A 27,302-nucleotide genomic window follows, 5' to 3' on the forward strand; every position below is an offset into this window, starting at 1 on the left:
CATGTATCTGCTGCTTGAGCTGCTTGACATTTTTTGTTCTTTGGCTTTGGTCATTGGTCACATGGTTTGGCAGCCATATTGGATTCAAGGTTTTCACAGTGTTTTTAGGGTACCTGTCTTCAAATGCAAACAACTTTGAGTCCACTGCATGAAATGCTTTCAAACTTTCTGATAATTGTCTCCATACATAACACATGAAACGTTAATAGCCGATTTTGGATATCTTTTTTAGTTACGGTCGTATTGAATTTTGATTTTGATCATATTTTTCAACGAAATTTTGCTTTGTAGATCATATCTTGTAAGGTTCTCCACAGAAACTGTTGCAAGTTTACATGAAGTCATATGCATCTCATTTATTGTTATTGGTTGTATGCTAAAAGTAACACCGCTTGGTGGTAATATTTGATCAATACTTTGGACACCCCTGGAACACGCCAATTTCGTAGCCGCGATTTCCGGTGATATCTTTTGACAGAGTTGGTACAAGCAAACCCTTTATGGATTCGAACATGTTCGAGGTCGGGAATGGTTTTAGAACAGACCTGGACACCCTGACACACGCCAATTTCCTTGCGACGATACCCTGCAAGTGGTGCCTACATTTGACGGAGTTGGTTCAAGGAAACCCTTTGAGGATTCGAACATGGACTTTGGGCACAGTGTTACTTGGAGCCCGCCATTGCTGCTTGCAGCTTTAATTATTATTATTATTATTATTTATTATTCCGCCGATTTTTGTACCACATCTAGCAAAATAACCACTGGCTCGATTATGTTCTAATTTTGTGTGTGTATGTGGACCGTTGGGTACTAGTGCCCGCCAAAAACCCAAGGCCGTAGGCCCAAAGGCCAAGGGCAGATAACTAAAAGAACAGAATTTTTTGAAGATGTATTTCGCCCTATTGCTCCGCAATGGCTTATCCGATTACTTTGAAACCTAGCATGTATCTGCTGCTTGAGCTGCTTGACATCTTTTGTTCTTTGACTTTGGTCATTGGTCACGTGGTTTGGCAGCCATATTGGATTCAAGGTTTTTACAGTGTCTTTTGGGTACCTGTTTTCAAATGCAAACAACTTTGAGTCCACTGCATGAAATGCTTTCAAACTTTCTGAGAATGGTCTCCATACAGAACACATGAAACGTTAATAGCCGATTTTGGATATCTTTTTTAGTTGCGGCCATATTGGATTTTGATTTTGACCATTTTTTTCACCCAAATTTTACTTTAAAGATCATATCTTATAGGGTTCTTAACAGAAACCATGGAAAGTTTGCATAAAGTTTTGATACTATATGTACCTAAATTTTTTCTGGGTTGCATACTGAAAGCACCACCGCTTGGTGGTATTATTTGATTTTAGTAAAATGTGAGACTTGAGTACAAATACTGAAGGAAGCGCCTCATAAATCTACCATAAACCCCCATTCACTGGCTTTGCAGATACCCAAACGTTCTCCACAGTCTTCTTCAGTATTATGTGTACTACCCTTGAAGATCAGGGTTAGAATTGGCCTTTTTCAACCGATGCTTGTCTCAAGAGGCAACTATGCATGTCACAGGAGGCGACTAATCAGATCGGTTGGTCAGACTCGCTGACTTGGTTCTTCATTTTTCAATTGCCAATTGCTATGGTACCTTATTTTTGACAGCGTTGTTAAAAGCAAACCATTTGCGGATTAGAATATGGAGGTCGGAAATGGGTTAAGTACACTCTGGGAAACTGTGGCACACGCCAATTTGGTAGCGGTAATGTCCTGAAAACGGTGACTATCTTTTGACGGAGTTGGTACAAGCAAACCATATGCGGATTCGAACATGGTAGTAGTCAAACATGGGTTAAGAACACACTGGGACACATGGGGTGATGTCTCGCAAGCGGTTCCTTACATTTGATGGCGTTGGTACAAACAAACCATTTGAGGATTCGAACATGGTCGAAGTTGGAAATTGGTTTAAACATCCCAGGACACCCAGGCACATGTCAATTTAGTAGTTGTGATGTCTCACAAGAGGTTCTTTACATTTGACGGCGTTGGTACAGGTAAACCCTTTGAGGATTCGAATATATGAACGAGGTGGGAAACAGGTTTTAGCACTTTATCTCAACAATGCGACAGGAACCCGGGGCCCGGACGAACGCAGAACGATAATCCATTTGACTTGAGCCCAACTGACAAAGAAGTTACAGCCTGTTGAAGAGTCACCAAGCCGAAAGGCTGAAGAGTCCCAGTGTTAGCGTTTGATTTAATATTATTATTATTCCGCCGATTTTTGTACCAGAGCTAGAAAAATAACCACTGGCTCGATTATGTTCACATTTTGTGTGTGTATGTGGACCGGTGGGTACTGGTGCCCGCCAAAATCCCAAGGCCGTAGGCCAAAAGGCCAAGGGCAGATAACTAAAAGAACAGAATATTTTGAAGACGTATTTCGCCCTATTGCTCCGCAACCGCTTATCCGATTACGTTGAAACCTAGCATGTATCTGCTGCTTGAGCTGCTTGACATTTTTTGTTCTTTTGACTTTGGTCATTGGTCACGTGGTTTGGCAGCCATATTGGATTCAAGGTTTTCACAGTGTTTTTAAGGTACCTGTCTTCAAATGCAAACAACTTTGAGTCCACTGCATGAAATGCTTTCAAACTTCCTGATAATTGTCTCCATACATAACGCATCAAACGTTAATAGCCGATTTTGGATATCTTGTTTAGTTACGGTCGTATTGAATTTTGATTTTGATCATATTTTTCAACGAAATTTTGCTTTGAAGATCATTTCTTGTAAGGTTCTCCACAGAAACTATTGCAAGTTTACATGAATTTAGTGTGCCATATGCATCTCATTTATTGTTATTGGTTGTGTGCTAAAAGTAACACAGCTTGGTGGTAATATTTGATCAATACTTTGGACATCCCTGGAACACGCCAATTTCGTAGCGGCGATTTCCGGTGACGACATCTTTTGACAGAGTTGGTACAAGCAAACCCTTTATGGATTCGAACATGTTCGAGGTCGGGAATGGTTTTAGAACAGACCTGGACACCCTGGCACACGCCAATTTCCTTGCGACGATACCCTGCAAGTGGTGCCTACATTTGACGGAGTTGGTTCAAGGAAACCCTTTGAGGATTCGAACACGGACGTTTGGGCACAGTGTTACTTGGAGCCCGCCATTGCTGCTTGCAGCTTTTATTATTATTATTATTAGGGCTCCCTGCCTACAAGGCAAGAGCCCTCTTGTTATTGTTCGATTTATTATTATTATTTATTATTATTATTATTCCGGCGTATTTTGTACCAATCATAACTCCAAAACTACTGCTCAGAATCTCTTGAAACTTTGCAGCAAGATAGCTTAGCTACTGAAGTGATGCCCACAAAAATCTCAAGACTCTAGACTCAAGGACTAAGGGCAGATAACTCAAAACAACTTTAAAAATCGCAATTTCAACAGCTAATTACTCCGCCACGAAAGCTCCAAAGACTTCCAAAATTCTTGAACAGATGCGGAATCAGATGGCCAAAAATTTCTCTACACATCCAATGTAGCGAAATTGCTTCGTTTGGCCTCCAGATCGGATAAAGTGTTTTTGCACTGTTTTTTACCAAGTTTCTCAGTACTTGACTCCCAAAATCTCCTCAGCTCAAACTACCAGCTCAAAAGCTTCCAAACTCTCCATACTTTGTCTCCAAGTACCATACTAACAACTTCAAAGAAAACATGTATTTATGTCAAATGTGATATATTTTCCTGTTAGCACTTGACCTGGCGATTCCAGAACACCAAACCGTTTGTCTGTAGCTCAATGGACAACGGAGCTACAGCGTTTCAAAGATGGCACTCTTTGGCCCCAGTCCATCAACTTGCCAAATAGCACAACTCTAGACAACTGTTACTCGGGAACTACTGGTCCGATTTCGGCTAAATTTCGTGTGTATTGGTAGAGTATTGTAGTCACGCAGCATATAAGAGAGAAATGATACATAATTTATGTATAACAACATTTGTTGCCTATTGCTCCTAGCCAGATCATTGACAGCGCAGGTAGAAACGGACTATAATGTTAAAGCGTACTGCAGACTGCTAGTGGGTAAGATCTACCGAAACTGACTATAATAATGAGCCGTTGTCAACCAGTGGTACACACGGGGTTTTCTTTGCTGATTGGATGAGTTGTTTTAACAAGAAGATGACAAGAAGGGACTGATATGTGTTGTTACTGTTAGATAATGTCCCAAGCCATCTCATCCCTGAGCACGGATCAAATTACAAGATCCATTTCCTGCATATTACAATATCAAGTCACCAACACCTCTGCATGCTGGTATCTTCCAACCTGAACAGACCCAGAGCCAAAATGGGAATTTTTTTTCTTGGTCAAAACGGACCGGTGAAATATCCTATTGATAATCCAGGTCATATTATAGTCGTACACAGTAGTGCACATATCCTTCCGCATATCGGAATGCACTTATATAACCACAGTAGATAATGCTAATAGATTAGGGTCATTAAGAACTCAGTTTCAATGGTTTTTAGTACTCTGTATAACCAAAGTGCAATTTATCAAAATTACTTCTATGAATGGAGAACAGGATCCGCAGCTAAACAATTCCGATAGGGAGCCCGCCATCGCTGCTCGCAGCTATATTTAGGGCTCCAAGCCGAAAGGCTGGAAGCCCTATTGTAATCGGCCGATTTATTATTTATTAGGGCTCCAAGCCGAAAGGCTGTAGAGCCCTATTGTAATCGTTCGATTTATTATTATTATTATTATTATTATTTATTATTATTATTATTATTATTTATTATTCCGCCGATTTTTGTACCTGCCCTAGCAAAATAACCACTAGCTCGATTTTGTTCAAATTTTGTGTGTGTTTGTAGACCGTTGGGTACTAGTGCCCGCCAAAAAGCCAAGCCCATAGGCCCAAAGGCCAAGGGCAGATAACTGAAAAACAAGTATTTTTTGACGATATATTTTGCCCTGTTGCTCCACAACCGTTTGTCCGTTTACTTTCAAACCTTGCATGTATCTGATGCTTGAGCTGCTTGACATTTTTTGTTCTTTGACTTTGGTCATTGGACACGTGGTTAGGCAACCATATTGGATTCAAGGTTTCCAAAGGGTGTTTTGGGTACTTGTCTTCAAATACTATCTCCTCTGAATCCACTGCATGAAAAGCTTTCAAACTTTCTGAGAATTGTCTCCATACAGAACACAACAAATCAGCATAGCCGTTTTTCGATATCTTTTGTAGTTGCGGCCATATTGGATTTTGATTTTTATCATTTTTTTCACCGAAATTTTACCTTTAAGATCATAGCTTGTAAGGTTCTTAACAGAAACTATTGAACGATTGCATGAAGTTTTGAGACTATATGTAGCTCATTTTGTGCTGGGTTACATACTGAAAGCACCACTGCTTGGTGTGGTATTATTTGATTTAAGTAAAAAAATCAGACTTGAGTACAAATACTGAAGGAAGCGCCTCATAAATCTACCATACACCCCCATTCACTGGCTTTGCAGATATCCAAGCGTTCTCCACAGCCTTGTTCAATATTGTGTGTACTACCCTTGACGACCAGGATCAGAATTGGCCTTTTTCAACCGATGCTTGCCTCAAGAGGCAACTATGCTTGTCACAGGAGGCGACAAATCCGATTGGGTGGTCAGACTCGCTGGCTTGATTCTTCATTTCTCAATTGCCAATTGCTAGGGTACCTTATTTTTGACGGCGTTGTTTATAGCAAACCATTTGCGGATTAGAATATGGTCGAGGTCGGAAATTGGTTTAGTACACTCTGGGAAACTGTGGCACACGCCAATTTGGTAATGTCCTGCAAACGGTGACTATCTTTTGACGGAGTTGGTACAAGCAAACTATATGCGGATTCGAACATGGTCGAAGTCAAACATGAGTTAAGAACACACTGGGACACGTGTGGTGATGTCTCACAAGCGGTTCATTACATTTGATGGCGTTGGTACAAGCAAACCATATGCGGATTCGAACATGGTCGAAGTCAAACATGAGTTAAGAACACACTGTGACACGTGTGGTGATGTCTCACAAGCGGTTCATTACATTTGATGGCGTTGGTACAAGCAAACCATTTGGGGATTCGAACATGGTCGAAGTCAAACATGGGTTAAGAACACACTGTGACACGTGTGGTGATGTCTCACAAGCGGTTCATTACATTTGATCGCGTTGGTACAAACAAACCATATGCGGATTCGAACATGGTCGAAGTCAAACATGGGTTAAGAACACACTGGGACACATGTAGCGATATCTCACAAGCGGTTCATTACATTTGATGGCGTTTGTACTAACAAACCATTTCAGGATTCGAACATGGTCGAAGTTGGAAATTGGTTAAAACATCCTGGGACACCCAGGTCAATTTAGTAGTGGTGATGTCTCACAAGAGGTTCTTTACATTTGACGGCGCTGGTACAGGTAAACCCTTTGAGGATTCGAATATATGAACGAGGTGGGAAACAGATTTATCACTTTATCTCAGCAATGCAACAGGAACCCGGGGCCCGGACGAACGCAGAACGCTAATCCGTTTGACTGGAGCCCAACTGACAAAGAAGTTACGGCCTGTTAAAGAGTCACCAAGCCGAAAGGATGAAGAGTCCCAGTGTTAGCGTTTGATTTAATATTATTATTATTCCGCTGATGTTTGTACCAGAGCTAGAAAAATAACCACTGGCTCGATTTTGTTCACATTTTGTATGTGTATGTGGACCTTTGGGTACTAGTGCCCGCCAAAAACCCAAGGCCGTAGGCCCAAAAGCCAAGGGCAGATAACTAAAAGAACAGAATATTTTGAAGATGTATTTCGCCCTATTGCTCAGCAACCGCTTATCCGATTACTTTGAAACCTTGCATGTATCTGCTGCTTGAGCTGCTTGACATTTTTTGTTCTTTGACTTTGGTCATTGGTCTCGTTGTTTGGCAGCCATTATGGATTCAAGGTTTCCACAGTGTTTTTTGGGTACCTGTCTTTAAACGCAAAGAACTCCGAGTCCACTGCATGAAATGCTTTCAAACTTTTTGATAATTGTCTCCATACATAACACATCAAACTTTAAAAGCCGATTTTGGAATTCTTTTTTAGTTACGGCCGCATTGAATTTTGATTTTGATCATTATTTTTCATCGAAATTTTACTATAAATATCTTATCTTGTAAGGCTCTCCACAGAAACTATTGATTGTTTTACAGGAAGTACGTGTGCTATATGTACCTCATTTTTTGTTCTTTGACTTTGGTCATTGGTCACGTGGTTTGGCAGCCATTTTGGATTCAAGGTTTCCGCAGTGTTTATTGGGTACCTGTCTTTAAACGACAAATAACTCCGAGTCCACTGCATGAAATGCTTTCAAACTTTTTGATAATTGTCTCCATACATAACACATCAAACTTTAAAAGCCGATTTTGGAATTTTTTTTTAGTTACGGACGTATTGAATTTTGATTTTGATCATGTTTTTCATCGAAATTTTGTAAGGTTCTCCACAGAAACTATTGCAAGTTTACATGAAGTTAGTGTGCAATATGCATCTCATTTATTGTTGTTGGTTGTATGCTAAAAGTAACACCGCTTGGTGGTAATATTTGATTTATATTTGGGACACCCCTGGAACACGCCAATTTCGTAGCGGCGATTTCCGGTGACTATCTTTTGACAAGAGTTGGAACAAGCCAACCTTTTATGGATTCGAACATGTTCGAGGTCGGAAATGGTTTTAGAACAGACCTGGACACCCTGGCACACGCCATTTTCCTTGCGACAATACCCTGCAAGTGGTGCCTACATTTGACGGATTTGGTTCAAGGAAACCGTTTGAGGATTCGAACAGGGACGTTTGGGCACAGTGTTACTTGGAGCCCGCCATTGCTGCTTGCAGCTTTAATTAGGGCTCCAAGCCGAAAGGCTGTAGAGCCCTATTGTAATCGTTTGATTTATTATTATTATTATTATTATTTTTTATTATTATTATTATTATTATTATTTATTATTCCGCCGATTTTTGTACCTGCCCTAACAAAATAACCACTAGCTCGATTTTGTTCAAATTTTGTGCGTGTTTGTAGACCGTTGGGTACTAGTGCCCGCCAAAAAGCCAAGCCCATAGGCCCAAAGGCCAAGGGCAGATAACTGAAAAACAAGTATTTTTTGACGATATATTTTGCCCTGTTGCTCCACAACCATTTGTCCGTTTACTTTCAAACCTTGCATGTATCTGATGCTTGAGCTGCTTGACATGTTATGTTCTTTGACTTTGGTCATTGGACACGTGGTTTGGCAACCATATTGGATTCAAGGTTTTCAAAGGGTGTTTTGGGTACCTGTCTTCAAATACTATCTCCTCTGAATCCACTGCATGAAAAGCTTTCAAACTTTCTGAGAATTGTCTCCATACAGAACACAACAAATCAGCATAGCCGTTTTTCGATATCTTTTGTAGTTGCGGCCATAGTGGATTTTGATTTTGATCATTTTTTTCACCGAAATTTTACTTTTAAGATCATAGCTTGTAAGGTTCTTAACAGAAACTATTGAACGATTGCATGAAGTTTTGAGACTATATGTAGCTCATTTTGTGCTGGGTTACATACTGAAAGCACCACTGCTTGGTGTGGTATTATTTGATTTAAGTAAAAAAATCAGACTTGAGTACAAATACTGAAGGAAGCGCCTCATAAATCTACCATACACCCCCATTCACTGGCTTTGCAGATATCCAAGCGTTCTCCACAGCCTTGTTCAATATTGTGTGTACTACCCTTGACGACCAGGATCAGAATTGGCCTTTTTCAACCAATGCTTGTCTCAAGAGGCAACTATGCTTGTCACAGGAGGCGACAAATCCGATTGGGTGGTCAGACTTGCTGGCTTGATTCTTCATTTCTCAATTGCCAATTGCTAGGGTACCTTATTTTTGACGGCGTTGTTTAAAGCAAACCATTTGCGGATTAGAATATGGTCGAGGTCGGAAATTGGTTTAGTACACTCTGGGAAACTGTGGCACACGCCAATTTGGTAATGTCCTGCAAACTGTGACTATCTTTTGACGGAGTTGGTACAAGCAAACTATATGCGGATTCGAACATGGTCGAAGTCAAATATGAGTTAAGAACACACTGGGACACATTTCGTGATGTCTCACAAGCGGTTCATTACATTTGATGGCGGTTGTACAAGCAAACCATATGTGGATTCGAACATGGTCGAAGTCAAACATGAGTTAAGAACACACTGGGACACGTATGGTGATGTCTCACAAGCGGTTTACTATATTTGATGGCGTTGGTACAAGCAAACCATATGCGGATTCGAACATGGTCGAAGTCAAACATGGGTTAAGAACACACTGGGACACATGTGGCGATGTCTTGCAAGTGGTTCCTTACATTTGATGGCGGTTGTACAAACAAACCATTTGAGGATTCGAACATGGTCGAAGTTGGAAATTGGTTAAAACATCCTGGGACACCCAGGTCAATTTAGTAGTGGTGATGTCTCACAAGAGGTTCTTTACATTTGATGGCGTTGGTACAAGCAAACCATTTGGGGATTCGAACATTGTCGAAGTCAAACATGGGTTAAGAATACACTGGGACACGTGTGGTGATGTCTCACAAGCGGTTCATCACATTTGATGGCTTTGGTACAAACAAACCATATGCGGATTCGAACATGGTCGAAGTCAAACATGGGTTAAGAACACACTGGGACACATGTTGCGATGTCTCACAAGCGGTTCATTACATTTGATGGCGTTTGTACTAACAAACCATTTCAGGATTCGAACATGGTCGAAGTTGGAAATTGGTTAAAACATCCTGGGACACCCAGGTCAATTTAGTAGTGGTGATGTCTCACAAGAGGTTCTTTACATTTGACGGCGTTGGTACAGGTAAACCCTTTGAGGATTCGAATATATGAACGAGGTGGGAAACAGATTTAGCACTTTATCTCAGCAATGCGACAGGAACCCGGGGCCCGGACGAACGCAGAACGCTAATCCGTTTGACTGGAGCCCAACTGACAAAGAAGTTACGGCCTGTTAAAGAGTCACCAACCCGAAAGGCTGAAGAGTCCCAGTGTTAGCGTTTGATTTAATATTATTATTATTCCGCTGATTTTTGTACCAGAGCTAGAAAAATAACCACTGGCTCGATTTTGTTCACATTTTGTGTGTGTATGTGGACCGTTGGGTACTAGTGCCCGCCAAAAACCCAAGGCCGTAGGCCCAAAAGCCAAGGGCAGATAACTAAAAGAACACAATATTTTGAAGATGTATTTCGCCCTATTGCTCCACAACCGCTTATCCGATTACTTTGAAACCTTGCATGTATCTGATGCTTGAGCTGCTTGACATTTTTTGTTCTTTGACTTTGGTCATTGGTCTCGTGGTTTGGCAGCCATTATGGATTCAAGGTTTCCACAGTGTTTTTTGGGTACCTGTCTTTAAACGCAAACAACTCCGAGTCCACTGCATGAAATGCTTTCAAACTTTTTGATAATTGTCTCCATACATAACACATCAAACTTTAATAGCCGATTTTGGAATTCTTTTTTAGTTACGGCCGTATTGAATTTTGATTTTGATCATTTTTTTTCATTGAAATTTTACTATAAATATCACATCTTGTAAGGTTCTCCACAGAAACTATTGATTGTTTTACATGAAGTCAGTGTGCTATATGTACCTCATTTTTTGTTCTTTGACTTTGGTCATTGGTCACATGGTTTGGCAGCCATTTTGGATTCAAGGTTTCCGCAGTGTTTATTGGGTACCTGTCTTTAAACGCAAACAACTCCGAGTCCACAGCATGAAATGCTTTCAAACTTTTTGATAATTGTCTCCATACATAACACATCAAACTTTAATAGCCGATTTTGGAATTCTTTTTTAGTTACGGAAGTATTGAATTTTGATTTTGATCATTTTTTTCAACGAAATTTTGTAAGGTTCTCCACAGAAACTATTGCAAGTTTACATGAAGTTAGTGTGCAATATGCATCTCATTTATTGTTGTTGGTTGTATGCTAAAGGTAACACCGCTTGGTGGTAATATTTGATTTATATTTGGGACACCCCTGGAACACACCAATTTCGTAGCGGCGATTTTCGGTGACTATCTTTTGACAGAGTTGGAACAAGCCAACCTTTTATGGATTCGAACATGTTCGAGGTCGGAAATGGTTTTAGAACAGACCTGGACACCCTGGCACACGCCATTTTCCTTGCAACAATACCCTGCAAGTGGTGCCTACATTTGACGGATTTGGTTCAAGGAAACCGTTTGAGGATTCGAACAGGGACGTTTGGGCACAGTGTTACTTGGAGCCCGCCATTGCTGCTTGCAGCTTTAATTAGGGCTCCAAGCCGAAAGGCTGTAGAGCCCTATTGTAATCGTTCGATTTATTATTATTTATTATTATTATTATTTATTATTCCGCCGTTTTTTGTTCCAGAGATAGCAGTTTAACCACTGAGTCGATTTTGTTCAAATTTTGTGTGTGTGTGCAAGTTGTTAGGTACCAGATACCACAAAAAATCCAAGGCCGTAGGCCCAATGGCCAAGGGCAGATAACTGAAAAACAAGTATTTTTTGAAGATATATTTCGCCTTATTGCTCCGCAACCGCTCGTCCGATTACTTTCAAATTTTACACATGTCTGCTGCTTCGGGTGCTTAACATTTTCTGTTCTTTGATCTTGGTCATTGGTCACGTGCTTTGGCAGCCATATTGGATTCAAAGTTTTTACAGGGTTTTGGGGGTACCTGTCTTCAAATCCTATCTCCTCTGAATCCAATGCATGAAATGCATCCAAACTTTCTGAGTACTGTCTCCATGCATATCACATCAAACTCTGTTAGCCGATTTGGGATATCTTTTTTAGTTGCTGCCATATTGGATTCAAGGTTTTCACAGGGTTTTTGGGGTACCTGTCTTCAAATACTATCTCCTCTGAATCCACTGCATGAAATGCTTTCAAACTTTCTGAGAATTGTCTCCACACATAACACACCAAACTCTGTTAGCCGTTTTTGGATATCTGTCTTAGTGACGGCTCTGTTTGATTTTGATTTTGATGATTTCTTTCACCGATTTTTTCCTTTATATAAAGATCACATCTTGTAAGGTTCTCCACAGAAACTATTGAAAGTTTACATGAAGTTAGTCGGGCACATGTATCTCATCTTTTGTTCTTGGCTGCATGCTAAAAGTAACACCGCTTGGTGGTAATATTGACAAAATACCGAACATATCGCTCAGAAAACCTAGGGTTATTTCCCTTTGACCGTCAAGTGTCTTATGCAGTATGTATGGTGCCCTTGAAGATCGGGGTTAGAATTGGTCTTCGGCAACCCACGCTTGTCTTAAGAGGCGATTATCGGGATTCGAACATTGTCTGGGTGGTAAATGGGTTTAGAACACACTGGTTGACTCTGGCACACGCCAATTTCGTAGTGGTGATGTACTGCAAACGGTGACTATCATTTGCATGAGTTGGTACAAGCAAACCATATGCGGATTCGAACATGGTCGATGTCAAACATGGGTTAAGAACACACTGGGACACATATGGGGATGTCTGACAAGCGGTTCATTACATTTGACGGTGTTGGTACAGGCAAACCATTTGAGGATTAGATCATGGTCGAAGTCAAACATGGGTTAAGAACACACTGGGACACATGTGGGGATGTCTGACAAGCGGTTCATTACATTTGACGGCGTTGGTACAGGCAAACCATTTGAGGATTCGAACATGGTCAAAATTAAACATGGGTTAAGAACACACTGGGACACATGTGGGAATGTCTGACAAGCGGTTCCTTACATTTGACGGCGTTGGTACAGGCAAACCATTTGAGGATTCGAACATGGTCGAAGTCAAACATGGGTTAAGAACACACTGGGACACATGTGGGGATGTCTGACAAGCGGTTCATTACATTTGACGGCGTTGGTACAGGCAAACCATTTGAGGTTTCGAACATGGTCGAAGTCAAACATGGGTTAAGAACACACATGGACACATGTGGGGATGTCTGACAAGCGGTTCATTACATTTGACGGCGTTGGTACAGGCAAACCATATCAGGATTCGAACATGGAAGAGGTCGGAAACAGGTTTAGCACTTTATCTCAGCAATACGACATAAACCCGGGGCCCTGACGAACTCAGAACGCTCATCCATTTGACTGGAGCTCAACTGACAAAGACGTTACAGCCTGTTAAAGAGTCACCAAGCCGAAAAGCTGAAGAGTCCCAGTGCTATCGTTCGATTTAATATTATTATTATTCCGCCGATTTTTGTTCCAGAGCTAGCATAATAACCACTGTCTCGATTCTGTTCAAATTTTGCATGTGTATCCAGATACTTATGTACCAGATACCACACAAATTCCAAGGCCGTAGGCCCAAAGACCAAGGGCAGATAACTGAAAAATAAACAATTCTAAAGCTATATTTAGCCCTATTGCTTCGCAACCGCTTGTCCAATTACTTTCAAACTTTAGATGTGTCTGCTGCTTTGGATGCTTGACATTTTATGTTCTTTGACTTTGGTCATTGGTCACGTGGTTTGGCAGCCATATTGGATTCAATGTTTTCACAGTGTCTTTTGGGTACCTGTTTTTAAATGCATACTCTTCTGAGTCCATTGCATGAAATGTTTTCAAACTTTCTGAGAATGGTCTCCTTACATAGCACATCAAACTCTGTTAGCCGATTTTGGATATCTTTTATATCGACGGACCTATTGGATTTTGATTTTGATCATTTTTTTCACCGAAACTTTACTTTGAAGATCATATCTTGTAAGGTTCTCCACAGAAACTATTGAAAGTTTTCATGAAGTTAGTGTGCAATATGCATCTTATTGTTTGTTCTTGGTTGCATGCTAAAAGTAACGCCTTTGGTGGTAATATTTGATTAATATTTGGGACACCCCTGGAACACGCCAATTTCGTTGTGGCGATTTCCGGTGACTATTTTGTTACGGAATTGGTAGAAGCAGACCCTTAATGGATTCGAACATGTCAGAGGTCAGAAATGGGGTAAGAACAGACTTGGACACTCCGGCACACGACAATTTCGTAGCGGTGATACCCTACAAGTGGTGCCTACATTTGAGGGATTTGGTACAAGCAAACCCTTAATGGATTCGAACATGTCCGAGGTCGGAAATGGGGTAAGAACAGACTTGGACACCCCGGCACACGACAATTTTGTAGAGGTGATACCCTACAAGTGGTGCCTACATTTGAGGGATTTGGTACAAGGAAACCCTTTGAGGATTCGAACATGGACGTTTGTGCACAGTATAGCTTGGAGCCCGCCATTGCTGCTTTGCAGCTATATTTATTATTATTATTATTCCGCCGATTTTTGTACCAGAGCTAGCAAAGTAACCAGTAGCACGATTGCGTTCAAACTTTGTATGTGTATATAGACCATGGCGTTCTAGATACCACAAAAATCCCAATGCCGTAGGCCCATCGACAAAGGGCAGATAACTGAAAAACAAATATTTTGTGAAGGTATATTTTGCTCTATTGCTCCGCAACCGCAAGTCTGATTACTTTGAAACTTTGCATGTGTCTTCTGCTTGAGGTGCTTGACATTTTATGTTCAATCGTCACTAGTCCTTAGTCACGTGGTTTGGCAGCCATATTGGATTCAAGGTTTTCACAGGGTTTTTTGGGTACCTGTCTTCAAAGCATATCTCCTCTGAATCCACTGCATGAAATGCATTCAAACTTTCTGAGAATTGTTTCCATACATAACACATCAAATCTTATTAGCCGATTTTGGATATATTTTTTAGTTATGGCCGTATTGAATTTTGATTTTGATCATTTTTTTCAACAAAATTTTACTTTAAACATCATATCTTGTAAGGTTCTCCACAGAAACTATTGATAGTTTACAAGGAGTTAAAGTGCCATATGTACCTCATTTTTTGTTCTTTGACTTTGGTCATTGGTCACGTGGTTTGGCAGCCATATTGGATTCAAGGTTTTCACAGGATTTTGGGGGTACCTGTCTTCAAAGCATATCTCCTCTGAACCCACAGCATGAAATGCATCCAAACTCTCTGAGAATTGTCTCCATACATATCACATCAAACTTAGTTAGCCGATTTTGGATATCTTTTTTAGTTGCTGCCATATTGGATTCAAAGTTTTCACAGTGTCTTTTGGGTACCTGTCTTCAAAACCTATCTTCTCTGAATCCACTGCATGTAATGCTTTCAAACTTTCTGAGACTTGTCTCCATACATAACACATCAAATCTTATTAGCCGATTTTGGATATCTTTTTTAGTTACGGAAGTATTGAATTTTGATTTTCATCATTTTTTTCAACGAAATTTTACTTTAAACATCATATCTTGTAAGGTTCTCCACAGAAACTATTGAAAGTTCACATGAAGATAGTCGGACATAAGTACCTCATCTTTTGTTCTTGGTTGCATGCTAAAAGTAACACCACTTGGTGGTAATATTGACAAAATACCGAATACATCGCCCAGGAAACCTAGGATTATTTCCCTTTGACCGTAAAGTGTCTTTTGCAGTATGCATACTACCCTTGAAGATGAGGGTGAAAATTGGTCTTCAGCAACCCATGCTTGTCTCAGAGGCGATTATCGGGATTCGAACATTGTCTGGGAGGTAAATGGGTTTAGAGCACTCTGGTTAACTCTGGCACACACCAGTTTTGTAGAGGTGATGTCCTGCAAACGGTGACTATCTTTTGACGGAGTTGGTACAAGCAAACCCTTTGAGGATTCGAACATGAGGATTCGAGGTCAGAAATGGGTTAAGAACTCACTGGGAAAAATGTTGTGATGTCTCGCAAGGGGTTCCTTACGTTTGACGGCGTTGGTACAAGCAAACCATATGCGGATTTGAACATGGACGGCGTCTGAAATGGGTGTAGAACACCCTGGACACGTGTGGTGATGTCTCACAAGCGGTTTACTACATTTGATGGCGTTGGTACAAGCAAACCACATGCGGATTCGAACATGGTAGTAGTCAAACATGGGTTAAGAAGACACTGGGACACATGTGGCGATGTCTTGCAAGTGGTTCCTTACATTTGATGGCGTTGGTACAAACAAACCATTTGAGGATTCGAACATGGTCGAAGTTGGAAATTGGTTAAAACATCCTGGGACACCAGGTCAATTTAGTAGTGGTGATGTCTCACAAGAGGTTCTTTACATTTGACGGCGTTGGTACAGGTAAACCCTTTGAGGATTCGAATATATGAACGAGGTGGGAAACAGATTTAGCACTTTATCTCAGCAATGCGACAGGAACCCGGGGCCCGGACGAACGCAGAACGCTAATCCATTTGACTGGAGCCCAACTGACAAAGAAGTTACAGCCTGTTAAAGAGTCACCAAGCCGAAAGGCTGTAGAGTCCCAGTGTTAGCGTTTGATTTAATATTATTATTATTCCGCTGATTTTTGTACCAGAGCTAGAAAAATAACCACTGGCTCGATTTTGTTCACATTTTGTGTGTGTATGTGGACCTTTGGGTACTAGTGCCCGCCAAAAACCCAAGGCCGTAGGCCCAAAAGCCAAGGGCAGATAACTAAAAGAACACAATATTTTGAAGATGTATTTCGCCCTATTGCTCAGCAACCGCTTATCCGATTACTTTGAAACCTTGCATGTATCTGCTGCTTGAGCTGCTTGACATTTTTTGTTCTTTGACTTTGGTCATTGGTCACGTGGTTTGGCAGCCATTATGGATTCAAGGTTTCCACAGTGTTTTTAGGGTACCTGTCTTTAAACGCAAACAACTCCGAGTCCACAGCATGAAATGCTTTCAAACTTTTTGATAATTGTCTCCATACATAACACATCATACTTTAATAGCCGATTTTGGAATTCTTTTTTAGTTACGGCCGTATTGAATTTTGATTTTGATCATATTTTTCAACGAAATTTTGCTTTAAAGATCATATCTTGTAAGGTTCTCCACAGAAACTATTGCAAGTTTACATGAAGTTAGTGTGCCATATGCATCTCATTTATTGTTATTGGTTGTATGCTAAAGGTAACACCGCTTGGTGGTAATATTTGATTTATATTTGGCGGCGATGTCCGGTGACTATCTTTTGACAGATTTGGCACAAGCAAACCTTTTATGGATTCGAACATGTCATGGTCGGAAATGGTTTTAGAACAGACCTGGACACCCTGGAACACGCCAATTTCCTTGCAACGATACCCTGCAAGTGGTGCCTACATTTGACGGATTTGGTTCAAGGAAACCCTTTGAGGATTCGAACATGGACGTTTGGGCACAGTGTTACTTGGAGCCCGCCATTGCTGCTTGCAGCTTTAATTATTATTTATTATTATTATTATTATTTATTATTCCGCCGATTTTTGTACCTGCCCTAGCAAAATAACCACCAGCTCGATTTTGTTCAAATTTTGTGTGTGTTTGAAGACCGTTGGGTACTAGTGCCCGCCAAAAACCCAAGGCCGTAGGCCAAAAGGCCAAGGGCAGATAACTGAAAAACAAGAATTTTTTTAAGGTGTGTTTCGCCCTATTGCTCCGCAACCGCTAATCCGATTACTTTGAAACCTTGCATGTATCTGCTGCTTCAGTTCTTTGATATTTTTTGTTCTTTGACTTTGGTCATTGATCACGTGGTTTTGCAGCTATATTGGATTCAAGGTTTTCAAAGGGTTTTTGGGGTACCTGTCTTCAAATACTATCTCCTCTGAATCCACTGCACGAAATGCTTTCAAACTTTCTGATAATTGTCTCCATACAGAACACAACAAATTAGCATAGCCGTTTTCCGATATCTTTTTTAGTTGCGGCCATAGTGGATTTTGATTTCGATCATTTTTTTCACCGAAATTTTACTCTTAAGATCATAGCTTGTAAGGTTCTTAACAGAACCTATTGAAAGTTTGCATGAAGCTTTGAGACTATATGTAGCTCATTTTGTCCTGGTTTGCATACTGAAAGCACCACTGCTTGGTGTGGTATTATTTGATTTAAGTTAAAAAATCAGACTTGAGTACAAATACTGAAGGAAGCGCCTCATAAATCTACCATACACCCCCATTCACTGGCTTTGCAAGCGTTTTCCACAGTCTTGTTCAGTATTATGTGTACTACCCTTAACGACCAGGATTAGAATTGGCCTTTTTCAACCGATGCTTGTCTCAACAGGCAACTATGCTTGTCACAGGAGGCGACTAATCGCATCGGGTGGTCAGACTCGCTGGCTTGATTGTTCATTTCTCAATTGCCAATTGCTACGGTACCTTATTTTTGACGGCGTTGTTTAAAGCAAACCATTTGCTGATTAGAATATGGTCGAGGTCGGAAATTGGTTTAGTACACTCTGAGAAACTGTGGCACACGCCAATTTGGTAGCGGTAATGTCCTGCAAACGGTGACTATCTTTTGACGGAGTTGGTACAAGCAAACTATATGCGGATTCGAACATGGTCAAAGAAACACATGGGTTAAGAACACACTGGGACACATGTGGTGATGGCTCACAAGCAGTTCATTACATTTGACGGCGTTGGTACAACCAAACCATTTGCGGATTCGAACATGGTCAAAGTCAAACATGGGTTAAGAACACACTGGGACACTTGTGGTGATGTCTCACAAGCGGTTTATTACATTTGATGGCGTTGGTACAACCAAACCATATGGGGATTCCAACATGGTCGAAGTCAAACATTGGTTAAGAACACACTGGGACACTTGTTGTGATGTCTCACAAGCGGTTCATTACATTTGATGGCGTTGGTACAAGCAAACCATATGGGGATTCGAACATGGTCGAAGTCAAACATGGGGTAAGAACACCCTAGGACATGTGTGGTGATGTATCACAAGCGGTTTATTACATTTGACGGCGTTGGTACAAGCAAACCATAAGCGGATTCGAACATGGTCGAAGTCAAACATGGGTTAAGAACACTTTAAGACACATGTGGTGATGTCTTGCAAGCAGTTCCTTACATTTAATGGCATTGGTACAAACAAACCATTTGAGGATTCGAACATGGTTGAAGTTGGAAATTGGTTTAAACATCCTGGGACACCCAGGTCAATTTAGTAGTGGTGATCTCTCACAAGAGGTTCTTCACATTTGACGGCGTTGGTACAGGTAAACCCTTTGAGGATTCGAATATATGAACGAGGCGGGGAACAGGTTTAGCACTTTATCTCAGCAATGTGACAGGAACCCGGGGCCCGGACGAACGCAGAACGCTAATCCGTTTGACTGGAGCCCAACTGACAAAGAAGTTACGGCCTGTTAAAGAGTCACCAAGCCGAAAGGCCAGAGAATCCCAGTGTTAGCGTTTGATTTAATATTATTATTATTCCGCTGATTTTTGTACCAGGGCTAGAAAAATAACCACTGGCTCGATTTTGTTCAAATTTTGTATGTGTATGAAGACCATTGGGTACTAGTGCCCGCCAAAAACCCAAGGCCGTAGGCCAAAAGGCCAAGGGCAGATAACTAAAAATCAAGACGTTTTTAAAGATGTATTTCGCCCTATTGCTCCGCAACCGCTTATCCGATTACTTTGAAAACTTGCATGTATCTGCTGCTTGAGCTGCTTGACAAATTTTGTTCTTTGACCTTGGTCATTGGTCACATGGTTTGGCAACCATATTGGATTCAAGGTTTTCACAGTGTCTTTTGGGTACCTGTCTTCAAACGCAAACAACTCCGAGTCCACTGCATGAAATGCTTCCAAATTTTCGGAGAATTGTCTCCACACACAACACAGCAAACTTTAATAGCCGTTTTGGGATATCTGTTTTAGTTGCGGTTGTATTGGATTTTGATTTTGATAAAAAAAATTACCGAAATTTTACTTTAACGATCATATCTTGTTAGCTTGTTGACAGAAACTATTGCAAGTTTACATGAAGTTAGTGTATCATATGCATCTTATTTTCTGTTCTTGGGTGCATGGAAAAAGTAACAACACTTGGTGGTAATATTTGATTAGAATTTGGGACACCCCTGGAACACGCCAATGTCCTGCAAAGGGTGACTATCTTTTGACAGAGTTGGTACAAACAAACCATTTGAGGATTTGAACATGGTTGAAGTTGGAAATTGGTTTAAACATCCCGGGACACCCAGGTCAATTTAGTAGTGGTGATCTCTCACAAGAGGTTCTTCACATTTGACGGCGTTGGTACAGGTAAACCCTTTGAGGATTCGAATATATGAACGAGGTGGGGAACAGGTTTAGCACTTTATCTCAGCAATGTGACAGGAACCCGGGGCCCGGACGAACGCAGAACGCTAATCCGTTTGACTGGAGCCCAACTGACAAAGAAGTTACGGCCTGTTAAAGAGTCACCAAGCCGAAAGGCTGAAGAGTCCCAGTGTTAGCGTTTGATTTAATATTATTATTATTCCGCTGATTTTTGTACCAGGGCTAGAAAAATAACCACTGGCTCGATTTTGTTCAAATTTTGTATGTGTATGAAGACCATTGGGTACTAGTGCCCGCCAAAAACCCAAGGCCGTAGGCCAAAAGGCCAAGGGCAGATAACTAAAAATCAAGACGTTTTTAAAGATGTATTTCGCCCTATTGCTCCGCAACCGCTTATCCGATTACTTTGAAAACTTGCATGTATCTGCTGCTTGAGCTGCTTGACAAATTTTGTTCTTTGACCTTGGTCATTGGTCACATGGTTTGGCAACCATATTGGATTCAAGGTTTTCACAGTGTCTTTTGGGTACCTGTCTTCAAACGCAAACAACTCCGAGTCCACTGCATGAAATGCTTCCAAATTTTCGGAGAATTGTCTCCACACACAACACAGCAAACTTTAATAGCCGTTTTGGGATATCTGTTTTAGTTGCGGTTGTATTGGATTTTGATTTTGATAAAAAAAATTACCGAAATTTTACTTTAACGATCATATCTTGTTAGCTTGTTGACAGAAACTATTGCAAGTTTACATGAAGTTAGTGTATCATATGCATCTTATTTTCTGTTCTTGGGTGCATGGAAAAAGTAACAACACTTGGTGGTAATATTTGATTAGAATTTGGGACACCCCTGGAACACGCCAATGTCCTGCAAAGGGTGACTATCTTTTGACAGAGTTGGTACAAACAAACCATTTGAGGATTTGAACATGGTTGAAGTTGGAAATTGGTTTAAACATCCCGGGACACCCAGGTCAATTTAGTAGTGGTGATCTCTCACAAGAGGTTCTTCACATTTGACGGCGTTGGTACAGGTAAACCCTTTGAGGATTCGAATATATGAACGAGGTGGGGAACAGGTTTAGCACTTTATCTCAGCAATGTGACAGGAACCCGGGGCCCGGACGAACGCAGAACGCTAATCCGTTTGACTGGAGCCCAACTGACAAAGAAGTTACGGCCTGTTAAAGAGTCACCAAGCCGAAAGGCTGAAGAGTCCCAGTGTTAGCGTTTGATTTAATATTATTATTATTCCGCTGATTTTTGTACCAGGGCTAGAAAAATAACCACTGGCTCGATTTTGTTCAAATTTTGTATGTGTATGAAGACCATTGGGTACTAGTGCCCGCCAAAAACCCAAGGCCGTAGGCCAAAAGGCCAAGGGCAGATAACTAAAAATCAAGACGTTTTTAAAGATGTATTTCGCCCTATTGCTCCGCAACCGCTTATCCGATTACTTTGAAAACTTGCATGTATCTGCTGCTTGAGCTGCTTGACAAATTTTGTTCTTTGACCTTGGTCATTGGTCACATGGTTTGGCAACCATATTGGATTCAAGGTTTTCACAGTGTCTTTTGGGTACCTGTCTTCAAACGCAAACAACTCCGAGTCCACTGCATGAAATGCTTCCAAATTTTCGGAGAATTGTCTCCACACACAACACAGCAAACTTTAATAGCCGTTTTGGGATATCTGTTTTAGTTGCGGTTGTATTGGATTTTGATTTTGATAAAAAAAATTACCGAAATTTTACTTTAACGATCATATCTTGTTAGCTTGTTGACAGAAACTATTGCAAGTTTACATGAAGTTAGTGTATCATATGCATCTTATTTTCTGTTCTTGGGTGCATGGAAAAAGTAACAACACTTGGTGGTAATATTTGATTAGAATTTGGGACACCCCTGGAACACGCCAATGTCCTGCAAAGGGTGACTATCTTTTGACAGAGTTGGTACAAACAAACCCTTTGAGGATTCGAACATGTTTGATGTCGGAAATGGGTCTAAAACAGTCTTAGCACACGCCAATTTCGTAGCGGCAATACCCTGCAAGTTGTGCCTACTTGTGACTGATTTGGTACAAGGAAACCCTTTAAGGATTCGAACATGGACGTTTGTGCACAGTGTAACTTGGAGCCCGCCATTGCTGCTTGCAGCTTTAATTAGGGCTCCAAGCCGAAAGGCTGTAGAGCCCTATTGAAATCGTTCGATTTATTATTATTATTATTTATTATTATTATTATTATTATTTATTATTCCGCCGATTTTTGTACCACACCTAGCAAAATAACCACTGGGTCGATTATGTTCTAATTTTGTGTGTGTGTGTGGACCGTTGGGTACTAGTGCCCGCCAAAAACCCAAGGCCGTATGCCCAAAGGCAAAGGGCAGATAACTAAAAGAACAGAATTTTTTGAAGATGTATTTCGCCCTATTGCTCCGCAATGGCTTATCCGATTACTTTGAAACCTAGCATGTATCTGCTGCTTGAGCTGCTTGACATCTTTTGTTCTTTGACTTTGGTCATTGGTCACGTGGTTTGGCAGCCATATTGGATTCAAGGTTTTTACAGTGTCTTTTGGGTACCTGTTTTCAAATGCAAACAACTTTGAGTCCACTGCATGAAATGCTTTCAAACTTTCTGAGAATGGTCTCCATACAGAACACATCAAACGTTATTAACCGATTTTGGATATCTTTTTTAGTTGCGGCCATATTGGATTTTGATTTTGATCATTTTTTTCACCCAAATTTTACTTTAAAGATCATATTTTATAAAGTTTTTAACAGAAACTATGGAAAGTTTGCATTAAGTTTTGATATTATGTGTACCTACATTTTTTCTGGGTTGCATACTGAAAGCACCTTCGCTTGGTGGTATTATTTGATTTTAGTAAAATGTGAGACTTGAGTACAAATACTAATGGAAGCGCCTCATAAATCTACCATAAACCCCCATTCACTGCAGATACCCAAACGTTCTCCACAGTCTTCTTCAGTATTATGTGTACTACCCTTGACGATCAGGGTTAAAATTGGCCTTTTTCAACCGATGCTTGTCTCAAGAGGCAACTATGCTTGTCACAGGAGGCGACTAATCGGATCGGGTTGTCAGACTCGCTGACTTGGTTCTTCATTTTTCAATTGCCACTTGCTATGGTACCTTATTTTTGACAGTGTTGTTAAAAGCAAACCATTTGCGGATTAGAATATGGAGGTTGGAAATGGGTTAAGTACACTCTGTGAAACTGTGGCACACGCCAATTTGGTAGTGGTAATGTCCTGAAAACGGTGACTATCTTTTGACGGAGTTGGTACAAGCAAACCATATGCGGATTCGAACATGGTAGTAGTCAAATATGGGTTAAGAACACACTGGGACACATGGGGTGATGTCTCGCAAGCGGTTCCTTACATTTGATGGCGTTGGTACAAACAAACCATTTGAGGATTCGAACAGGGTCGAAGTTGGAAATTGGTTTAAACATCCCGGGACACCCAGGCACATGTCAATTTAGTAGTGGTGATGTCTCACAAGAGGTTCTTTACATTTGACGGCGTTGGTACAGGTAAACCCTTTGAGGATTCGAATATATGAACGAGGTGGGAAACAGGTTTTAGCACTTTATCTCAACAATGCGACAGGAACCCGGGGCCCGGAGGAACGCAGAACAATAATCCATTTGACTTGAGCCCAACTGACTAAGAAGTTACAGCCTGTTGAAGAGTCACCAACCCGAAAGGCTGAAGAGTCCCAGTGTTAGCGTTTGATTTAATATTATTATTATTCAGCCGATTTTTGTACCAGAGCTAGAAAAATAACCACTGGCTCGATTATGTTCACATTTTGTGTGTGTATGTGGACCGGTAGGTACTGGTGCCCGCCAAAATCCCAAGGCCGTAGGCCCAAACGCCAAGGGCAGATAACTAAAAGAACAGAATATTTTGAAGATGTATTTCGCCCTATTGCTCCGCAACCGCTTATCCGATTACGTTGAAAACTTGCATGTATCTGCTGCTTGAGCTGCTTGACATTTTTTGTTCTTTGACTTTGGTCATTGGTCACGTGGTTTGGCAGCCATATTGGATTCAAGGTTTTCACAGTGTTTTTAGGGTACCTGTCTTCAAATGCAAACAACTTTGAGTCCACTGCATGAAATGCTTTCAAACTTTCTGATAATTGTCTCCATACATAACGCATCAAACGTTAATAGCTGATTTTGGATATCTTTTTTAGTTACGGTCGTATTGAATTTTGATTTTGATCATATTTTTCAACGAAATTTTGCTTTGAAGATCATATCTTGTAAGGTTCTCCACAGAAACTATTGCAAGTTTACATGAAGTTAGTGTGCCATATGCATCTCATTTATTGTTATTGGTTGTATGCTAAAAGTAACACCGCTTGGTGGTAATATTTGATCAATACTTTGGACACCCCTGGAACACGGCAATTTCGTAGCGGCGATTTCGGGTGACATCTTTTGACAGAGTTGGTACAAGCAAACCATGTATGGATTCGAACATGTTCGAGGTCGGGAATGGTTTTAGAACAGACCTGGACACTCTGGCTCACGCCAATTTCCTTGCGACGATACCCTGCAAGTGGTGCCTACATTTGACGGAGTTGGTTCAAGGAAACCCTTTGAGGATTCGAACACGGACGTTTGGGCACAGTGTTACTTGGAGCCCGCCATTGCTGCTTGCAGCTTTAATTATTATTTATTATTATTTATTATTCCGCCGATTTTTGTACCACACCTAGCAAAATAACCACTGGGTCGATTATGTTCTTATTTTGTGTGTGTATGTGGACCGTTGGGTACTAGTGCCCGCCAAAAACCCAAGGCCGTAGGCCCAAAGGCAAAGGGCAGATAACTAAAAGAACAGAATTTTTTGAAGATGTATTTCGCCCTATTGCTCCGCAATGGCTTATCCGATTACTTTGATACCTTGCATGTATCTGCTACTTGAGCTGCTTGACATCTTTTGTTCTTTGACTTTGGTCATTGGTCACGTGGTTTGGCAGCCATATTGGATTCAAGGTTTTTACAGTGTCTTTTGGGTACCTGTTTTCAAATGCAAACAACTTTGAGTCCACTGCATGAAATGCTTTCAAACTTTCTGAGAATGGTCTACATACATAACACATAAAACTTTAATAACCGATTTGGGATATCTTTTTTAGTTGCGGCCATATTGGATTTTGATTTTGATCATTTTTTTTACCCAAATTTTACTTTAAAGATCATATCTTATAAGGTTCTTAACAGAAACTATTGAAAGTTTGCATGAAGTTTTGATACTATATGTACCTAATTTTTTTCTGGGTTGCATACTGAAAGCACCACCGTTTGGTGGTATTATTTGCCTTAGTAAAATGTGAGACTTGAGTACAAATACTGAAGGAAGCGCCTCATAAATCTACCATAAACCCCCATTCACTGGCTTTGCAGATACCCAAACGTTCTCCACAGTCTGCTTCAGTATTATGTGTACTACCCTTGACGATCTGGGTTAGAATTGGCCTTTTTCAACCGATGCTTGTCTCAAGAGGCAACTATGCTTGTCACAGGAGGCGACTAATCGGATCGGGTGGTCAGACTCGCTGACTTGGTTCTTCATTTTTCAATTGCCAATTGCTATGGTACCTTATTTTTGACAGCGTTGTTAAAAGCAAACCATTTGCGGATTAGACTATGGAGGTCGGAAATGGGTTAAGTACACTCTGGGAAACTGAAGCACACGCCAATTTGGTAGCGGCAATGTCCTGAAAACGGTGGCTATCTTTTGACGGAGTTGGTACAAGCAAACCATATGCGGATTCGAACATGGTAGTAGTCAAACATGGGTTAAGAACACACTGGGACACATGGGATGATGTCTCGCAAGCGGTTCCTTACATGTGATGGCGTTGGTACAAACAAACCATTTGAGGATTCGAACAAGGTCGAAGTTGGAAATTGGTTTAAACATCCCGGGACACCCAGGCACATGTCAATTTAGTAGTGGTGATGTCTCACAAGAGGTTCTTTACATTTGACGGCGTTGGTACAGGTAAACCCTTTGAGGATTCGAATATATGAACGAGGTGGGAAACAGGTTTTAGCACTTTATCTCAACAATGCGACAGGAACCCGGGGCCCGGAGGAACGCAGAACGATAACCCATTTGACTTGAGCCCAACTGACAAAGAAGTTACAGCCTGTTGAAGAGTCACCAACTCGAAAGGCAGAAGAGTCCCAGTGTTAGCGTTTGATTTAATATTATTATTATTCCGTCAATTTTTGTACCAGAGCTAGAAAAATAACCACTGGCTTGATTTTGTTCAAATTTTGTGTGTGTATGTGGACCGGTGGGTACTAGTGCCCGCCAAAAACCCAAGGCCGTAGGCCCAAAGGCCAAGGGCAGATAACTAAAAGAACACAATATTTTGAAGATGTATTTCACCCTATTGCTCCGCAACCGCTTATCCGATTACTTTGAAACCTTGCATGTATCTGCTGCTTGAGCAGCTTTACATTTTTTGTTCTTTGACTTTGGTCATTGGTCACGTGGTTTGGCAGCCATATTGGATTCAAGGTTTTCACAGTGTTTTTTGGGTACCTGTCTTCAAATGCAAACAACTTTGAGTCCACTGCATGAAATGCTTTCAAACTTTCTGATAATTGTCTCCATACATAACACATGAAACGTTAATAGCCGATTTTGGATATCTTTTTTAGTTGCGGCCATATTGAATTTTGATTTTGATCATTTTTTTCAACGAAATTTTGCTTTAAAGATCATATCTTGTAAGGTTGTTGACTGAAACTATTGCAAGTTTACATGAAGTTAGTGTCCCATATGCATCTCATTTTTTGTTCTTGGTTGTATGCTAAAAGTAACACCGCTTGGTGGTAATATTTGATCAATACTTGGGACACCCCTGGTACACGCCAATTTCGTAGCGGCGATTTCCGGTGACATCTTTTGACAGAGTTGGTACAAGCAAACCCTTTAT

The sequence above is a fragment of the Haliotis cracherodii genome, unplaced genomic scaffold (genome assembly GCF_022045235.1).
Source record: "Haliotis cracherodii isolate W230 unplaced genomic scaffold, xgHalCrac1.p SCAF_19, whole genome shotgun sequence".
NCBI classification, from domain to species: domain Eukaryota; kingdom Metazoa; phylum Mollusca; class Gastropoda; order Lepetellida; family Haliotidae; genus Haliotis; species Haliotis cracherodii.